The 19,636-nt window shown below is 44.3% G+C and overlaps 1 protein-coding gene across 1 annotated transcript in view; it reads right to left on the bottom strand.

The window, feature by feature from the left end:
* Window positions 1–324: 324 nt before the first annotated feature.
* LOC105466768 (uncharacterized) overlaps window positions 325–19,636 on the bottom strand; it is a 68,914-nt gene continuing 49,602 nt past the window's right edge. Inside the window, exon 7 of the mRNA XM_071094149.1 lies at window positions 325–1,530. The gene's annotated coding sequence lies outside the window, so the exon portion shown is untranslated. The remainder of the gene's footprint in view (window positions 1,531–19,636) is intronic.

Below are 19,636 nucleotides of genomic sequence, written 5' to 3'. Positions count from 1 at the left end.
CGTCTCAAAAAAAAAAAAAATACATAAGTTTAAGAAATGAATATTAAATTAAATTTTTAAAAATGGATAAAAAACATGAATAAGCCAATGAACATATAAGCATGCCTAATCTCACTAAGAAATAAATGTAAATTATAATGAAATAAATAAAATGCAACTTTTCAGCTTTTATACTGATGAAAATGGAAAATGGTTGGTAATATCCTGAACTGAGACCAGGTGAGATGGCTCATGCCTGCAATCCCAGTACTTTGGGGGGCCAAAGCAGGCTTGAGGCCAGGAGTTTGGGACCAGCCTGGGCAACATAGAGAGATACTTGTCTTTACAAAAAAAAATTTTTTTTAAATTAGCCAGGCATGGTAGTGCACACCTGTATCCCCAGCTACTCAGGAAGCTGAGGTGGGAGGATCACTTGAGCTCAGAAGCTAGAGGCTATAGTGAGCTATAATTGTGCTGCTGCACTCCAGCCTGGGTGACAGAGTAAGATCCCTAGTCTAAAACAGCAGGAACAACACAAAAACTTGGTGGAGTTGTGAATAAGACATGGTGAGGAATTTAAAGTAGTCAATTCTTAAAGGAAAGTCATGTGATATCTATTGAAATTTACAACATCCATATCCTGGACCCAGCAATTCCACTTTTCAGATTTCGGTCTGCAGGAAGATCATTCTCATGCAAAAATATGTGTGTAAGAACGCTCATTTTAGGAACATCTGTAATAGTGAAATATGGGAGAACATCCAAGTTAGTAAATATTTTAATAACTACAGACAATATTTGTTGAGCACTTACCTGGTGCTTGTTTCTTTAGTTCATATTTCACAGACAATAAACTCAGGAAATTGATTCTATTAATATCTTTCAGCCTCAGATAAAGACAGGTTCAAAGGCAGATGCTGAAATAGGAAAAGCTTCGGGCTTTTTTGGTTTCTTTTCTTTTTTATAGCAGTGCAACATACTCTTCTAGGTACTTAAAATTTTTAACACATTTAATTTAATTTAATTTAACAAGATGGGCCTGTTATCGTCACCCTCATTTTACATTTGAAGAAACTGACATGTAAAACAGTTTAAACAGCTTGCTCCATCTCTCACAGATAGCAAGTGGCAAAGACAGGTACACCATGCTATGCGCTTGCCAGGTTAAAGGAATACCTGGATTTTTATCCTTTTTCTGACTTAATTAAATGGTTTTTTTTGTTTGTTTGTTTGTTTTTGAGTTAGAGCCTTGCTCCATCACCTAGGCTGGAGTGCAGTGGCGTAATCTCGGCTCACTGCAACCTCCACCTCCCGGGTTCAGGTGATTCTCCTGACTCAGAATCTTGAGCAGCTGGAATTACAGGCACCTCCCACTATGCCTGGCTAATTTTTGTATTTTTAGTAGAGATGGGTTTCTACCATTTTTGCCAGGCTGGTCTCGAACTCCTGTCCTCAGGTGATCTGTCCACCTTGGCCTCCCAACATGCTGGAAGTGCAGGCATGAGCCACTGTGCCCAACCAATTAAATGTCTTAAACCTCAAGTTCTTTATCTGTAAAATAGGAATAATGCCATTATCTTACAGAATTTTATGAGTTAAAATATCTACATCAAGTTGCATCAACCAACATTTACTGGAAATTCTAGCTAGTGCAATCAGACAAGAACAGATTAGAAAGGAAGAAATAAAACTGGCTTTCTCCACAGATAATATGATTGTTTGTGTAGAAAATACAAAAGAATCTACAAAAATCTCCTGGAACTTGTAAGCGAGTATAGCAAGATTGCAGTATACAAAGTTAATACATAAATGTCAATTTCTTCTCTGTTTTCCAGAATGAACAATTGAAATTTATAACTTAAAAAATACTATTTACAGTTGAACCACAAAAGTGAAACATTACATAAAATAATAGATATAAATTCAACAAAATATTTATAAGGTAGATGGATATGTCCTTCAATAAGTAAATGGATAAACAAACTGAAGTTCACCCATAGAATGCAATATTTTTTGTTGATTAAAAAAATGAGCTATCAAGCCATGAAGAGACATGCATGAATATTAAATTCATATTGCTAAGTAAAAGAATCTAGCCTGTTCAAACTATAAAACAAATGATTCCAGTTACCTGACGTCCTAGAAAAGACAAACTATAGAGATGATAAACAGATTATTGGTCCCTAGGGGCAGGAGTTCTGGGGGAGAGAGGAGGGTTGAATCAGTAATGCACAGAGGTTTTTTTTTTTTTTTTGAGACAGAGTGTTGCTCTGTTGCCCAGGCTGGAGTGCAGTGGCACAATCTGGCTCACTGCAACCTCTGCCTCCTGTGCTCAAGCAACTCTCCTGGCTTAGCCTCCCAAGTAGCTGAAATTACAGGGGCCTGCCTCCATGCGCAGCTAATTTTGTATTTTTAGTAGAGACGAGGTTTCACTGTGATGGCCAGGCTGGTCTCGAATTCTTGACTTCAAGTGATCTGCCTGCCTCAGACTCCCAAAGTGTTGGGGTTATAGGCATGAGCCACCATGCCTGGCCCACAGAGGGACTTTTAGGGTGGTGAAATCATTCAGTATGATATTGCTGTGGTAGATACAAGACACTAGGCTTTAGTCAAGTCATAGAACATTTTACACATAAAGAATAAACCTTAATGTATATAGATTTTTAGAATATCATTTAAGAGTTCAGAAGGTCCCAGGATGGAATGCAGCAAATGACAAACTAATCTATATTATATTAAAAATGCATGAAACAACCTCACTGAAGTAGATTGGGGAAAAATTTGCTGACCAAAGTAGAAATGAGTAGAGTCTGTAAAACTAAAGGCAAAAGGAACAGGACATAAGCATTGTACTCTAGCTGATAAAGTTGTATAGCACAGGGGTACACGCTAACAGTCCTGATACTGCTATACATTTACACTGGAAATGTACAGTGAAGTAAATGGATGGCAGATGGTGAGAGTCAGATTTCTCATTGTTGGAGTGGAAATGTGTAGATCTACAGGTGAGGAGGCTTGAATATTGATGTGATAATGAATTAAGAGTTGAAGACATCAGCAAGAACTCATGATTGCCTCAAGATATTAATAGACAAAGATGGGTTAAATATAGAAAAATAGAACAATGTGTGTATGTACACTTGTTAATATACACACATACATTTCCTTTCCCTATCAACTATGAAGGCCATGAATCAACCTTAGCCCAGTAGCAAGAAGCACATGTGGTATCTACATTTTGGGTTTTAAGACCATGCAAACTATCGTAAAAACAACCCAGCTCCTTGGAGAAGTGGCTGATTCTAGGACTGCAGCAGGAAATACAGAAGATGAGCCTGGAGCAGCCGGGAGCGGTGTCTCACGCCTGTAATCCCAGCACTTTGGGAGGCCAAGGCGGGCGGATCACGAGGTCAGGAAATTGAGACCATCCTGGCTAACACGGTGAAACCCTGTCTCTATTAAAAACACAAAAAAATTAGCCGGGCATGGTGGCGGGCGTCTGCAGCTCCAGCTACTCGGGAGGCTGAGGCAGGAGAATGGCGTGAACCCGGGAGGGGGAGCTTGCGGTGAGCCGAGATTGTGCCACTGCACTCCAGCCTGGGAGACAGAGAGAGACCCCGTCTCAAAAAAAAAAAAAAAAAAAAAAAGTGAGCCTGGAGCATCTTGGAGTGCCAGAAAGTAAGGAAGTGCTCCCTGCTAGGGAAAAAATGACAGCACATGGGTGCACACATACACACATGGGTATTTTTGATGAGGATTTTTGAAAAGAATTTAGGACCCAACTGTAAGAGCTTCCAATGGCTGAAGCTGGAACAATTTGAACAAAAATATAATAATAATATTCAATTATAATTCAAAGTATAAAATACTTTATATATGTGTAGAAAGTATTATATGTATATAATACTTATTTTATATACTTTTTTATACATAAAAGTATTGGCCGGGTGCGGTGGCTCATGCCCTGTAATCCCCGCACTTTGGGAGGCCAAGGCAGGCAGATCACCTGAGGTCTGGAGTTCAAGACCAGCCTAACCAACATGCAGAAACCCCATCTCTACTGAAAATACAAAAAATTAGCCAGGCATGGTGGCGCATGCCTGTAATCCCAGCTACCTGGGAGGCTGAGGCAGGTGAATTGCTTGAACCAGGGAGGCAGAGGTTGCGGTGAGCTGAGATTGCACCATTGCACTCCAGCCTGGGCTACAAGAGCAGAAGAACTTCATCTCAAAAATAAATAAACAAAAAGTACTTTATATATACAATACTTATATATACTTATTTCTATAAAACTATATATACTTATAAACATACCTTTTAATATAAAATATATACTTATATAAATATACATACACTTATTTATATAAACATATTGAAAGGAGCTGGGCACATTCCTCAGCCCCGGGCTCAAAACTCCCTGAGCCTAGCACAAACACATCCCATCCTCCCATCCCACCACCATATATCTCTCAAACTCCCTGAGCCCAGTATAAACACCACCTGGAAAGTCTCCGATAAGGGGACAGCCGTTCAAGGTTACTGAAAGCGCAGGAGCCAAAAGAATTTCTTTGTTCCCCTACAACTTTCGGGCTATAAAAAGCAAACGCTCGCATTGTTCAGGGCCCTCTTGTATACTGTGTATAGGAGGGACCAAGTTCGAACTTGTAGTAAAGATCCTTGCCGCTTGGCTTTGACTCTGGACTCTGGTGGTCTTCTTTGGGGAACAAACAGTCTGGGCATAACATCTGGGGGCCCGTCCGGGATTCCCCAAGCCCACCAGACCCCTGGTCAACGGATCTGCTAAGATCGATCTACTGATAGGTGAGCTGGCTCGTCTCCGTTTGTCTGTCTGTGTCTGTGTGTCTGTTCTGAATCTGAATCTGTGACTCGCGAGGTCTGAAACTGAGGCTGGCACAGTCCTGGCGGACGCGCTATAGGACAGCCAGTGGAGACCGGTGGGAGACGTCCCCTGGCTCTCTTCTGATTTAAATTGCGATCTGAGTTGCCGGGAGCGTGTTCGCGATCCGGGCAACAGCTGAATCTGACCCCGTTCCCCGGGTGCGCGCTTGCGGTCTGAATCTGACCCCGGTCCCCGGGTGCGCGCTTGCGGTCTGAATCTGACCCCGGTCCCCGGGTGCGCGCTTGCGGTCTGAATCTGACCCCGGCCCTCCGGCGCGCGCTTCCAGCCCGGTCCCTGGGCTCCCGGCTTCCGGCGCCGCGCTCCCGGCCCGGTCCCCGGGCTCCCGGCTTCCGGCGCGCGCTTCCAGCCCGGTCCCTGGGCTCCCGGCTTTCGGCGCCGTGCCTGCGGCCCCGGTCCCCGGGCTCCCGGCTTCCGGCGCTGCGCCTGCGGCCCCGTCCCCGGGCTCCCGGCTTCCGGCGCAGATTTCCTTTACAGGGATTCTAACCCACATTCCTTTACAAAAAGAGACACAGAAAGTGAGACTGGGGAGAGGAAGAGAATGAGTGAGAGAGAGACCATAAGAGACGGGAGAGGGAGAAAGTGAGAAGGGAAATCGGAAAGAGAAAGGGGATGAAACGGCAGACGTGGAGAGTCAGAGAGAGAGACAGAAAGAAAAAGAGACTGAATGTGAAGGAGAAAGGACACGGGATGAAAGAGAGAAAGAGAGCGCGCGCGAATGAAAGAGCAGGAGAGAGCAGGCGGAGGGGAGGCAGCCGGCACTCACGGGCCTGCTGAAAGGGAAAGTAACTTTGAGGGACCGGCGGGGCGGACGCAAAGGCGTACTTCGCGCACTAGCCCCCCCCCCAGCCGCCTGACTCCACGGTGGCTTTACCCCTCCGGGAAATAGGACCCCCAGATGACACAGGAATCCCCAGGCTCCAGTACTGGCCATTCTCCACCAGTAATCTGTATAACTGGAAAACTCAGAGTGCTCGGTTTTCAGACAACCCCAAAGATCTACTGGCTTTACTGGATAGTGTCATGTTCACCCACCAGCCCACTTGAGACGATTGTCAGCAGCTCCTCCGAATCTTGTTTACCACGGAGGAGCGAGAGAAAATACAGGTAGAAGCTAGAAAGCTGGTCCCGGGGGACGACGGTCAACCGACTGCCAACCCCGACCTCATAAACGTGACCTTTCCTCTGACCAGGCCGGCATGGGACTACAACACGGCAGAAGGTAGGGGACGGCTACGCCTTTATCGCCAGACTCTAATGGCAGGTCTCCGGGCAGCTGCTCGCAAGCCCACTAATTTGGCTAAAGTATATTCTATTCTGCAAGAAAAGACAGAGAGCCCAGCCACCTACTTAGAAAAATTAATGGAAGCTTTTAGACAGTACACCCCCATAGATCCAGAGGCTCCAGGAAGTCAGGCAGCTGTTGTAATGTCATTCATAAATCAGGCAGCCCCAGATATTAAAAGAAAACTCCAGAAATTAAAAGACTTGGAAGGAAAGCGGATTCAGGACCTCCTTCAGATAGCCCAGCGGGTTTACAATAACAGAGATACTCCAGAAGAAAGGCAATTTAAGGCCACTGAAAAAAATGACCAAGGTCCTGGCAGCAGTAGTACAGAAAAAGCATCTACAGCCAGAGTACACCCAACCCAGGCGGCCCCCCAAGGCATGATAATCTGAAAAAAGACCAATGTGCCTACTGCAAGGAGGCTGGCCACTAGGTAAGAGACTGCCCCAAAAAGAAACAACGAGGACAGGGACCCCCTAGGTCTACACCCGTACTAGTCACTCAAGATAAAGACTAGGGAAGATGGGGTTCGGATCCCCTCCCCGAACCTAGGGTAACTTTGCAAGTGGAGGGGTCCCCGGTCCAGTTCTTGGTCAATACAGGAGCACAGCACTCAGTCTTAATTAAAACTAATGGAAAATTATCCTCCAGGTCCTCGTGGGTACAAGGGGCCACAGGAGTTAAAAAAATACCCATAGACAACACAAAGAACAGTAAACCTCGGAGCCAAGAATGTAACCCATTCTTTCCTGGTTATCACTGAGAGCCCCTGTCCCCTATTAGGGAGAGACCTGCTAACTAAAATGGGAGCACAGATCCATTTCCTCCCTGAGGGGCCCATCGTGATCAACTCCCACAATCAACCCGTATCCGTCCTAACTATAACCCTAGAAGATGAGTACCGGCTCCACCAGGAGCAAACGTCCCCTGACCAGGACATAGCAACCTGGCTCCAGCAATATCCAGAAGCTTGGGCGGAAACGGGGGGCTTAGGACTAGCAAAACACCGTCCTGCTTTATTTATTGAACTTAAACCTGGGGCAGACCCCGTGCGGGTACGCCAATACCTGATGCCCCTAGAGGCCAAGAAAGGAATTGCCCCGCATATCCGCCGGCTCCTTGACCAAGGAGTCCTCCGCTCATGTCACTCACCCTGGAATACTCCATTGTTGCCGGTACAAAAACCTAATAGTGGAAAATACAGACCTGTACAAGACTTAAAAAAAATCAATAAGAAGGTTGTGGACATACATCCAACTGTGCCTAACCCATATACCCTCCTGAGTACCCTAAACCCTAAACATCAATGGTACACTGTTTTAGATTTAAAAGATGCTTTCTTCAGTTTGCCTTTAGCCCCTCAGAGCCAAAAGCTCTTCGCCTTCGGGTAGAATGACCCTGATAAAGGCATAAGTGGCCAACTGACATGGACCAGACTGCCGCAAGGATTCAAAAACTCTCCTACCCTGTTCGATAAGGCCCTCCATGAAGACCTGGGATAACTTTCCTGCCCCCAACGACCTTAAACCCTGCCTCGCTGCTGCCCAACCCGGACCTGGACGCCCCACTCCACGACTGCACCGAGATACTAGCTCAGGTGCACGGAGTTCGAGAAGACCTGCAGGATCGCCCACTTCCTGACGCCGACCTCGTCTGGTTCACTGATAGGAGCAGCTTCATGCATCAGGGCCAGAGGTACGCTGGAGCGGCAGTGACTTCAGAGACTAAGGTAATCTGGGCGGAACCCCTGCCCCCAGGGACATTGGCCCAGAAGGCCGAATTGATAGTGCTCACCCAAGCTCTCACCTTAGGGGCGGGGAAAAAGCTGACGGTATATACAGACAGCCGATATGCTTTTGCAACAGCGCATATACATAGGGCCATTTACAGGGAGCGGGGGTTACTGACGGCTAAAGAAAAAAAGATAAAAAACAAGCAAGAAATCCTAGCCCTGCTAACAGCCCTATGGAGGCCAGAAAAGTTGGCCATTGTGCATTGCCCAGGGCATCAAAAACTAACTACTCCAACTGCTCAAGGCAACTTTCTGGCGGACCAAACTGCAAGAAAGGTAGCGAAGGCTCCCAGCCAACTCCTTGCACTCCAGCTCCCTGACCCGGGCCCCCGGGACTTGCCATATTTCCCTGATTATTCAGAACAAGATCTCCAGTGGATTGACAAGCTTCCCCTGAAACAGATCCAGAATAGGTGGTGGACTGATACTAATGACCAAACTATCCTACCAAAAAATTAGGACAACAAGTGTTAGAACACATCCACCGAACCACCCACCTGGGTGCTCGGCGGATGATAGACCTGATCAGACGCTCTAAGCTCAAATTCAGACATACAGCCGAGATGGCCAGCAACATCGTGACAAGTTGCAAAGTCTGCCAGCTTAACAACGCCTACCCCCAATCCCAGGCTGCAACAGGAACAAGGCTCAGGGGAACCAGGCCCGGTATCTACTGGAAAGTAGATTTTACTGAGATAAAGCCAGGAAAATACGGGTATAGGTACTTACTTGTCTTTGTAGATACTTTTTCAGGGTGGACTGAAGCATTCCCCACCAAGAAAGAGACTGCTCAGGTTGTAGCAAAGAAAATCCTGGAAGATATCCTCCCCAGGTATGGCTTCCCCGTCCAGATAAGGTCAGATAATAGGCCGGCCTTCGTCGCTAAGGTAAGTCAAGATTTGGCTTCCATCCTTGGGGCAAATTAGAAACTACATTGCGCTTACAGGCCCCAGAGTTCAGGACAGGTAGAGAGAATGAATCGGACCTTAAAAGAGACCTTAACTAAATTGACTATGGAGACTGGCGCTAATTGGGTGGTCCTTCTCCCCTACGCTCTTTTCTGGGCCCGTAATACCCCTTACAGACTGGGCCTTACTCCTTATAAAATTATGTATGGCAGACCCCCACCCTTAGTTCCCGGCCTAAAAGATGATCTGCTCAAGTCCGAAACAGAAAATGTCTCTGAACTCTTATTTTCCCTACAAGCCTTGCAGAAAATTCATCAAGAAATCTGGCCCAAGCTGAAGGAACTATATGAGACCGGTCCCCCACCGACACCCCATCCGTACCAGCCGGGAGACTGGGTCCTAGTCAAGCGACACCGACAAGAGACCCTAGAACCCAGGTGGAAAGGACCACTCCAGGTACTCCTAACCACACCCACCACCCTGAAGGTAGAAGGCATCGCATGGTAGATCCACTACACCCACGTCAAGCCAGTGGACCCAACCTCCGATCTTCTGGGACCAATCACGGCGGCGGCTGAAGCACCGGACGCGTGGACTGTGGACAGAGCTAGAAACAACCCCTTAAAACTCACCCTGCGCCGGCAGCATAGCTCACTGCAAACATGCAGTTAGGTAGTCTAACCCTAACGTTAGTCGCCCTAGTGGCCGCTGGGAAATCACAAAACCAGCTCATAATCCCTTTGTCTAGAGATTCTGGCTTTATGAAAACCGAACCCACCCTAGGCAACCTCATAAGCCCGGAAAATTATTGGCCAGTGCTGATTGCCCTTCCTCAGGGTGCAACAGCCCAATTCTACTAAATTTTACTGGTTTTCAAATAGCCAAACCTATGACACCAATAATATGCTTTGAGTTTGATCAGACTAAATACAATTGTAAACACTATTGGTGGCACCAAAATGCCAGCTGCCCTTATAACTATTGTAACATCCATAGACCCCATTATAGAGGAGAGAGAAAACAGTTAGACCCTAAATGGCCCTTCCATCATAGACGGGATAGAGACTTTTCACATACATGAATAGTTAGAGACCCCTGGAACTCCCGCTGGACCACACCTCAACATGGGGCTGTATACTACTCCCCCTCCTCCACATGGCCTAGCAGTCACCTCTATCTGTGGCGAGGCCTAGTGCAAGTACTGCCCCTGGTCCACGGGAATATCCAACGACAGGAAAACAGACTAACACAAGACTTACGTCCTTTCTCCTGGTTAAAGTTATTACAAGAAGGACTAGAACTTGCTAACCTTACAGGACTTCATAGCCTGTCTGGCTGCTTTCTGTGCGCCACTCTAGGGCGTCCACCACTAACCGCTGTCCCTCTGCCATAGGGATCCTCTACCTTTGCCCAAGCTAACAACCTCCGAAACCTCTCGTATGCTCCTATCCTGAACGTGCCCCTATATCTAAACCCCAGTCAGGAGAAGTTTCCCTACTGTTTCTCAGGAACTAATTCCAGCCTCTGCAGCATCACTGCAACGCCCCCTAATATCACCTTAAGGGCTCCATCAGGCATATTCTTCTGGTGTAATAGAACCTTATCTAAGAACCTACCTAGTCCTTCTGTTAATAACCTACTGTGTCTCCCTGTCACATTAGTTCCCCGGTTGACTCTACTAACTGCTGGCGAGTTCCTAGGGTATACCGGTAACTAGACTAGTGCTGTTATTCACCCAGACCCTAGACCAAGACCTGCACGAGCCATATTTCTCCCCCTCATTGCAGGAATCTCCCTCACCGCATCCTTCATTGCGGCCGGACTAGCGAGGGGAGCCCTAGGTCACACCCTCATAGAAAGTAACAAGTTGTACCAACAATTTGCCGTTACTATAGAGGAGTCGGCTGAGTCCCTTGCCTCCCTTCAGCGGCAGCTCACGTCCCTAGCTCAAGTAACCTTGCAAAACCGGAGAGCCCTAGACCTACTCACTGCAGAAAAAGGTGGTACATGTATATTTCTAAAAGAAGACTGTTGTTTCTACATAAATGAATCAGGACTTGTAGAAGACCGGGTCCAACAGTTACGCAAGTTAAGCACTAAAATAAAAACACGGCAGTTTGCTTCAGCTGCAGACCAATGGTAAAATTCCTCTATGTTTTCTCTGTTAGCCCCCTTCCTTGGACCCCTGCTAAGTCTACTATTTCTGCTTACCGTAAGACCTTGTGTTGTTAACAGAATTTTACAATTTGTTAAGGAAAGATTTAACACTGTACAACTCATGGTCCTCAGAGCCCAATACCAACCTGTAAACGCTAAAACAGAATCAGACTTATAAGACCCAAGATTGGCTCTAAAGATACCTGAAGAGAAGGGGGGAATGAAAGGAGCTGGGCACATTCCTCAGCCCCGGGCTCAAAACTCCCTGAGCCTAGCACAAACACATCCCATCCTCCCATCCCACCACCATATATCTCTCAAACTCCCTGAGCCCAGTATAAACACCACCTGGAAAGTCTCCGATAAGGGGACAGCCGTTCAAGGTTACTGAAAGCGCAGGAGCCAAAAGAATTTCTTTGTTCCCCTACAACTTTCGGGCTATAAAAAGCAAACGCTCGCATTGTTCAGGGCCCTCTTGTATACTGTGTATAGGAGGGACCAAGTTCGAACTTGTAGTAAAGATCCTTGCCGCTTGGCTTTGACTCTGGACTCTGGTGGTCTTCTTTGGGGAACAAACAGTCTGGGCATAACAATATAAATATTTTATAATAAATATTTTAATAAATGTATGTTAATACATATATAAATACATATCTATAAATAACAAATAAATGAGGGAAAATAGTCAACTCTCTGATACGGAATTCCAAGTAATTCTATGTAGCTACTCCAGCCTCAAGGAGATAAAGTGTAAAAGAATAAAACTTTTCTTAAGTGTGGGCTACACATAGTGACTTCCTTCCAAAGACTTCAGTATGTAAATGGGGTAAAAAAGTAACTTTCCAGAGGAGAAACCTGAGAAACTCTACCCAGCCAGGCGATCAAAGTCAACATTAACAATCATAAATCATGTTGAAAGTATGAACCTTTGATATAATGTGATAATAGCACTTTACCTCTGTAATCTTCTTCTCAAAAACCCATAACCTCAGTCTAATCATGCAAAGAATATCAGACAAATTCCAAGAGAGAGGCATTCTACTGTATATTTGACCAGTACTGAAAACTGTCAAGGTTATCAAAGACAGGAAAAGTCTAAGAAACCATCACAGCCAAAAGGAGTCTAAAAAGACACATCAACTAAATGTGGCATCGTGGATGGAATCTTGAACATTAGGTAAAGATGAAGGAAATCTAGACAAAGTATGGACATTAGTTAATAATACATCAGTATTAGTTCATTAATTACAATAAATTTACTACATCTTGGACATTAGGTAAAAATTATTGAAATTGGCCAGGCACAGTGGCTCGCGCCTGTAGTCCAAGCACTTTGGGAGGCTGAGGTGGGTGGATCACCTGGGGTCAGGAGTTCGAGACCAGCCTGGGCAACATAGCAAAACTCCATCTCTACGAAAAATATAAAAATTAGCTGGGCATGGTGGCACATGCCTATAATCCCAGCTACTTGGGAGGCTGAGGCAGGAGAATCACTTGTACGTGGGAGGTAGAGGTTGCAGTGAGCTGAAATCGCACCATTGCACTCCTAGGTGACAAGAGCAGAACTCCATCTCAAAAATATATATATATATATATATGGAAACCTAAACAAAGTATGGACTTTAGTTACTAATGAATCAGTGTTAGTTCATTAATTATAATAAATTAGCCAGTAATGTAAAGTGTTAATAGGGAAAAATGGGTGTGAGCTATACAGTTACTTTCACTATCTTCTCATTTTTTGTGTGAATACAAAACTCTTGTAAAATAATTTTTTAAAGTCAGCATTCTCACAAAAAGTATTGTTCTGGACCAACTCCCACATGATCTGCAAGAATGTAGCCCCCTGAAGCAGCCCACAGAATGTTCTGGGAATTTCCAAGAGGCACTTGTAATGTCCCCTTTTCCCCTCTCTTCTCAAAACTTCTTCCCAGAGTTGCCTATGGTGATGTTTCCTGCTGAAATGTTCTTCCCAAATGGCAACACTTCCGTCAATGTTTGCAAAGGCACTGCCACTGCAGCTCACCAGAGGAGCCATGTCTGCAGTGGGAGCCACGTCTGCAGTGGTACCCACTGATCTTCCCACCAAAGCCACTGCAGCAGGTATTGTTACAGTTCTTTGCTGCAACCCCTTTGCCCTGTGTCTTGAGTAGGAATCATGGAGACTGCACTGGACTCCAGGAGCAGAGACCTTTCTATGCTCGATCTCCAGCCTTCTTCTCCAGCATAGGCATATTGCCCTTGAACCAAAACTGCAGTTTCTTATTCCTACATCAGAAACATCTTGATTTATCTGTGGACGTATCCACTGCTAGTTTTACTCAAATAGTTCTGCAAGAAATTGAGTCAGATTCACATTAGATCTCGTCTTCCTCTTCCTCTTTCTCCTCTTGTTCATTCTTCTATGAAATCGGGATATTTTTACTACAGTTAATCATGTGGGAACAAATTCCAAACGCCAAACCACTCTATATAAGGTGACCTTAGAATGAGTCAAGTTGATGGATTCTTCAGGTTGAACTCTGTTTAGGATGTCGACCCCAGGTCTGGGAGCTTTGAAGGCAATGTGTGATGTGGCCGATGTGAAAATTCTCAGCACAATTCCTAGTGCATTATAAATGCTGAGGATTATGAATGCTCAGAAGTCCTTGTGAATTTTGCCAGTAGTTATGTCTACTGTTACCATAAGTTCTTTAAATAAAGATGAAAACAGTTAATGTCTAAAGACAAGAGTCAGAAGATCATAGCTCACTGCAGCTTTGAACTCTTGGGCTCAAGCAGTCTTCCCGCCTCATCCTCCCAAAGTGCTGGGAATACAAGAGGGGCACCACTATACCCAGCCCAGAAGTCTTTTTAGAGAGGAGGGTATCTTTGCTTAGGGAACTACATTTATGATCTGTGGGAGTCTGTCCCGCAGACCCTGACCCAACCATGGATGAATAAAGTACACCAATACACAGATATTCTACTTTGCCAGTTTGACTGAGCATCCGGGCCACTTAGTTGCAGCTGAAGCCCTGACCAGCCAGTGAGACTCACATTTATTCGGTAAGTTTTCATTGACAAAGGCTTGAGTCAACACCACTAGAGGGTAATTGACATTGTGGACTTCCAGAGCAGAAAGCAATTAAGCACCGGAGGTAAATCAAAGGTTAGTCTTACGACCACATGAGTAAACAAGTTAGTTAGATAAACTACTCTGCATTCCTTTGTATTTGTGCCCTAAGCTCTCTGGCTCCTGCAAAGAGACTCTGGCTGCCTTCAGCCAGATCTATTACCAAAGTTAGGCAAACTCTCAGGCCTTCCAAGAGGGTTTGTGATTATTACAACTAATTTTTTTCCCACCAGCCTGACTGAACCCCCACAATGAGCCACTCAGTGTAGAATGCGAGTCGAGGCTGGAAGGAGATGGTGCTAAAAAGAAATGGGTAAGCTATTATTCTACAACAGAATGAATACAAATTCAGAGGAGAATAGAGAAGAGAAAGAGATCTGGTTCAATAATGAACTTTGAGAAGAAGGAAGCTAAAGATCCTATTTTAAATTGTTTGTATTTGAATATCCAGAAGTCTGCTACAAATACAACGATTTTGTGTTAGTGGGTTTGAGGGAAATCAAGGAAAAGAGACAGTTTCCGTGTCTGGATAATGGGAAGCAACATCATTTTGTAGTGATAATGTATCATGACAAGAGTAAATGACAAAGCTTTAAGCCAAAGGTGGCAAAGAAATGCAAGCCCGCCCAGAATCTTCAGAAGTCTTTGGGAGAGACAATGGGCTATCCACAATTAAGGGAATGAGATTGCAAAACAATGTTAAAATCCAGAGTTTAAGGGGAAGGATCATTGATGTCACCAATGTCTGAGTTACAACAGCATACCTTTGAGATTGAGTGAAGTTCGGAGAATGAAGTGAGTTGCGTAGGCTGACCTGGCTGGATCATGTTAGAATTGGGACTAGAATTTGTTCCTCTGACTCACCTCCACATGGGGAAGTAAAAACCTCCTGTCCTGTTGGCCTTGCAGTGAACTGATCTATTGCTTTTTCTGCTTTGATTCAACTAAGGTCAGCTCTGATCAAGCTCATTCTCAGAAACAGCCATTTGCAAAGTTCAACTTAAAGTGCTCACATATGTGTCCCAGGAGACAGGAACAGGCATTGGCACAATCAATAGCTAATGGTTGGTGTTTTATGTGTGGTGAGGTGATGATACCTGCAGAACTCTAACATGAACAGATAAGGCTATTTTGTGGAAGGAACTTCATTTTTCAATAAGCAAAGTGTCTATGAAAGTGGCCTCTTTGGCTGGGTGGGGTGGCTCATGCCTGTAATCTCAGCACTTTGGGAGGCCAAGTTAGGTGGATCACCTGAAGCCAGGAGTTCAAGACCAGCCCGGCCAACATAGTGAAACTTTATCTTTACTAAAAATGCAAAAATTAGCCAGGCGTAGTGGCTCATGCCTGTAATCCTAACTACTTGGGAGGCTGAGGCAGGAAAATCGGTTGAACCTGGGAGGTGGAGGTTACAGTGAGCTGAGATCATGCCATTGCACTACAGCCTGGGCAATAGAGGGAGACTCCATCTCCAAAAAAAAAAAAAAAAGAAAGGAAAGAAAGGAAAGGAAAGGAAAGGAAGAAAGGAAGAAAGGAAGAAAGGAAGAAAGAAAGAAAGGAAAGAAAGAAAGAAAGAAAGAAAGAAAGAAAGAAAGAAAGAAAGAAAGAAAGAAAGAAAGAAAGAAAGAAAGAAAGAAAGAGAAAGAAAAGAAAAAAGAAAGTGGCCTCTTGAAAACCTCCAAGATGAGCTTTTGTCTTGAGTAAATGTCCAATAAGCCTGCTCCAACTTGTACCCTTTTAATGAATCCTTTGTGCCTGTTACATGCCAGATGTTATTTTAGGACATCAGGGAATAGGAGCTGACCTGGAGAGCTTCTTGAAAGCAGTCCAGACCAAAGCAGATGTCTTTAGCTGGTATCTCCATGTTACTCCCACTTTCCTGCTTCTACCACCTTCCCTGGGTTTCTTTGTTCCTGACCTGTGGTTCACATTCAGGATTATTTCTTCCAGAACCTGCCCTTGTTTGGACAACTATATAATGGTTTCTGTTGTTCTTGATATGTTTGCAGATTTTTTTGTTTTGACCTCTAATCAACACTTTGCAATGTTTGCAGGCTTTTAATATTTGGGATGTGGCTTTTTGCCTGACTGTGCCTCTGGAGTCATGACTATACCTCCCTTCCACTAAATGATTTTTGGGACAAATTTCTAAAATGTTTGATTTTCATCTGGTTTCCAGCCTCATGCTTCCAGCACTCAAAGAAGAATTATAATATCAAGCATTTGTTGGCCATGTGATATACTTTTGCTGTGTCCCCACCCAAATCTCCTCTTGAATTGTAGCTCCCATAATTCCCAAGTGTTGTGGGAGAAGCCTGGTGGAGATAATTGAATCATAGGGTGGTTCCCCCCATACTGTTCTTGCGGTAGTGGGTAAGTCTCATGAGATCTGATGGTTTTATAAGGGGTTTCCCCTTTTGCTTGGCTCTCATTCTCTCTTATCTGCTACCACGTAAGACATGCCTTTGGCCTTCCACCATGATTATGAGGCTTCCCCAGACACATGGAACTGTGACTCCAATAAACCTCTTTTTCTGTATAAATTACCCAGTCTCAGGTGTGTCTTTATCAGCAGTGTGAAAACAGACGACTACACTATGCACTGTATACCATCAGAAGCACAAAATTCAACTGTCTGATCACTTCCATGAGGGGAGCTTGGGTAGGTTTATCATATAGGGTTGCAGTTAGGAATTTGCTCCCAGAGGATTAACTATAGTAAAATCCCCTGATTTCAAAAAAGGAAGAAGAGGAGAGAGAGAGAGGAAGAGGAGGAGATCTAGTGTGAATCTCACCCAATTTCTTGCAGAGCCATATGAGTAAAGCTAGGGATATGAAACACTAAAGGCTAATTTAGGTTTAAGGGACATGAAGAGAAATATAAACAGAAGAAGATGCCAAGCATGAAGCGTGAGAACAGGGACATGTTAGGCACAGGGTAAGAGGATCTGTTTGGAAGAAGCCTGTGGAAACTGGGCTCACTTTTATTGGTAACTGGCTGGTGAAAGAGTCTCAAGGCCATAGAATAAGAGGTGGCGGGAACTCTATCCTTTGTGTGTGTGTAACCTCACAATTGATGCAATCTAGTAACTTTTCAAGAGATGTTTCCCAACGGGCTGCCTGCAAATTGAAATAGACCCAGAAATTGCACTGTGGCTCTCATCAATGATTTTTCTCTTGTGAAATGATTTTTGCACCTGTGGAGGGGAAAAGGTCATATAAACTTCTCACGTATTTGCCTTTCAGAATGCAGATAATCTTTCTAGGTTGAGTATAATGGAATGGCCTCTCTTTCCATTTCTGTCCCCAGCCCTCTTAATAGCTGACTCTTACTTCCTTCAGCTGTTGCTTTGTTAGAAATAAAACATGACCCTCTTCCCCAGGGCTTTGCTATTTAACTGTTCTATGATGGTTAACTTTAAGTGTCAACTTATCCAGGCTATGGTGCCCAGCTGTTTGGTTCAACACTAGCCTAGATGCTGCTGTGAAGGTATTTAGTAGATGTGATTAATGTTTGCAACCAGTTGACTTTAAGCCCAGGAGACAATCTGGAAGGGGCTCCTTCAATTAATTGAAGGCCTCAAGAGCAAAAACTGAGGTTTCTAGAGAAGAAAGAATTCTACCTCAAGGCTATAACAAAGAAATCCTGTCTGAGTTGGCTGGGTGCGGTGGCTCACGCCTGTAATCCAGCACTTTGGGAGGCCGAGATGGTAGATCACGAGGTCAGAAGATCAAGACCATTCTGGCTAACATGGTGAAACCCTGTCTCTATTAAAAATACAAAAAATTAGCTGGACGTGGTGGCACACACCGGTACTCCCAGCTACTCAAGAGGCTGAGGCAGGAGAATCGCTTGAACCCAGGAGGCGGAGGTTGCAGTGAGCCGAGATTGCGCCACTGCACTCCAGCCTGGGGCACAGAGCGAGACTTCATCTCAAAAAAAGAAAAAAAAAAAAAAAGAAATCCTGTCTGAGTTCCCAGTCTGACCTACAGATTTACTTATGAATTTGACAATTCCCTAAGTCATCATGTGAGCTGATTCCTTAAAATAAATCTTAATCTCTGTCTCTGTCTGTCTCTCTCTCTCTCTGTCTTGTCTCTCTCATTATATAGAGTAGATCTAGTTTGAACCTGTGAATTCTAGTGTGACTCTAGGGTGAGTGTGAATATACATCCTACTGATCTTGTTTCTTTGCAGAACTGTGAGTGATACATGTTCCCTGGGAACATCTATCTACATGGAGAGGAAAAAACCTAGGGTACGAGAAAGGGGTCTTTTAATACTTGAAGATCTGTCACGTGGAGAAAAGGTACAAGATATTTTTTCTTTTGCCTCCGAGGGTAGTACTAGTGACTGAAAATGATAGGAAAGATTCTTCTAATAGTTTTAGCTGGCTAACAAATTGCCAGGCTGCCTTCTCTCCAACCTTGGGAGAGTTGGAGCATCTGGAAAGAATGTGGTTGGCACTGTGATGTAGCACACACACACACAAATCCGAGTTTAAGGAAAAGATTGGTGTTAAAATCCTGGCTCCATCACTCAGTTGCTGTGCAGCTATGGGCAGTTGCATCACTTTTATCCCTCAGTTTTTAAAATAGATGTATTTAATTATTTCATATTATCTGTGAAATTCAAATAACAGTATTTACTCTGCAGGCATGAGGATGAGAGACACATGGAAGTGCTTGACACTGTCTGATATAGTTTGGCTGTGTCCCCACCAAAATCTCATCTTGCATTGTAGCTCCCATAATTCCCATGGGTTATGGGAAGGATGCAGTTGGAGGTAATTGAAGCATGAGGGTGGGTTTTTTCCATGTCATGCTGTTCTCATGATAGTGAATAATTCTCATGAGATCTGATGGTTTTATAAGAGGGAGTTTCCATACACAAATTGTCTCTTGCCTGCTGCCACATAAGACGTGCTTTTGCTCCTTCTTTGCCTTCCACTATGATTGTGAGGCCTCCCCAGCCATGTGGAACTGTGAGTCCATTAAACCTCTTTCCTTTATAAATTACCCAGTCTTGGGCATGCCTTTATTAGCAGCATGAGAACAGACTAATACATTGTCCAACAGAGGTTGCTCTGATTGCAATTATTATTTTATTGCTTAGTAGGTTAGAAGAGATGAGGGTCTCCACATTTTCTACAGATGTAATTGTAACCTATAAATTTCTGAATATGTGCTGTGGCTGGAGAAGGCATAGATCTGGAGGCTGAGAATGAAGATCCCTTAAACATAAATGGACTTGATCTATGGCGCTCATTGCACATGGGTGGGTTCCTTTGATGTCCACATTAGGTCTAGTCCATCATAAGAGAAATCTCTGTTTTATCATAAACATGGTTGAATGCTTAGCTATTTCTCCTGGAGATCTGGGCAGATGTTCTGGGTTTAGGGGAAAGATCACAGATTAGAAAATTTTACAAGATTTCTTTTCAATTGCTGAGTGCCCTACAGAGAATCCATTTATTTATTT

This window comes from Macaca nemestrina, chromosome 4 (genome assembly GCF_043159975.1).
Source record: "Macaca nemestrina isolate mMacNem1 chromosome 4, mMacNem.hap1, whole genome shotgun sequence".
NCBI classification, from domain to species: Eukaryota; Metazoa; Chordata; class Mammalia; order Primates; family Cercopithecidae; genus Macaca; species Macaca nemestrina.
Note: the sequence above shows the minus strand (reverse complement) of the source record. Positions and strands in the feature narration are given on the sequence as shown.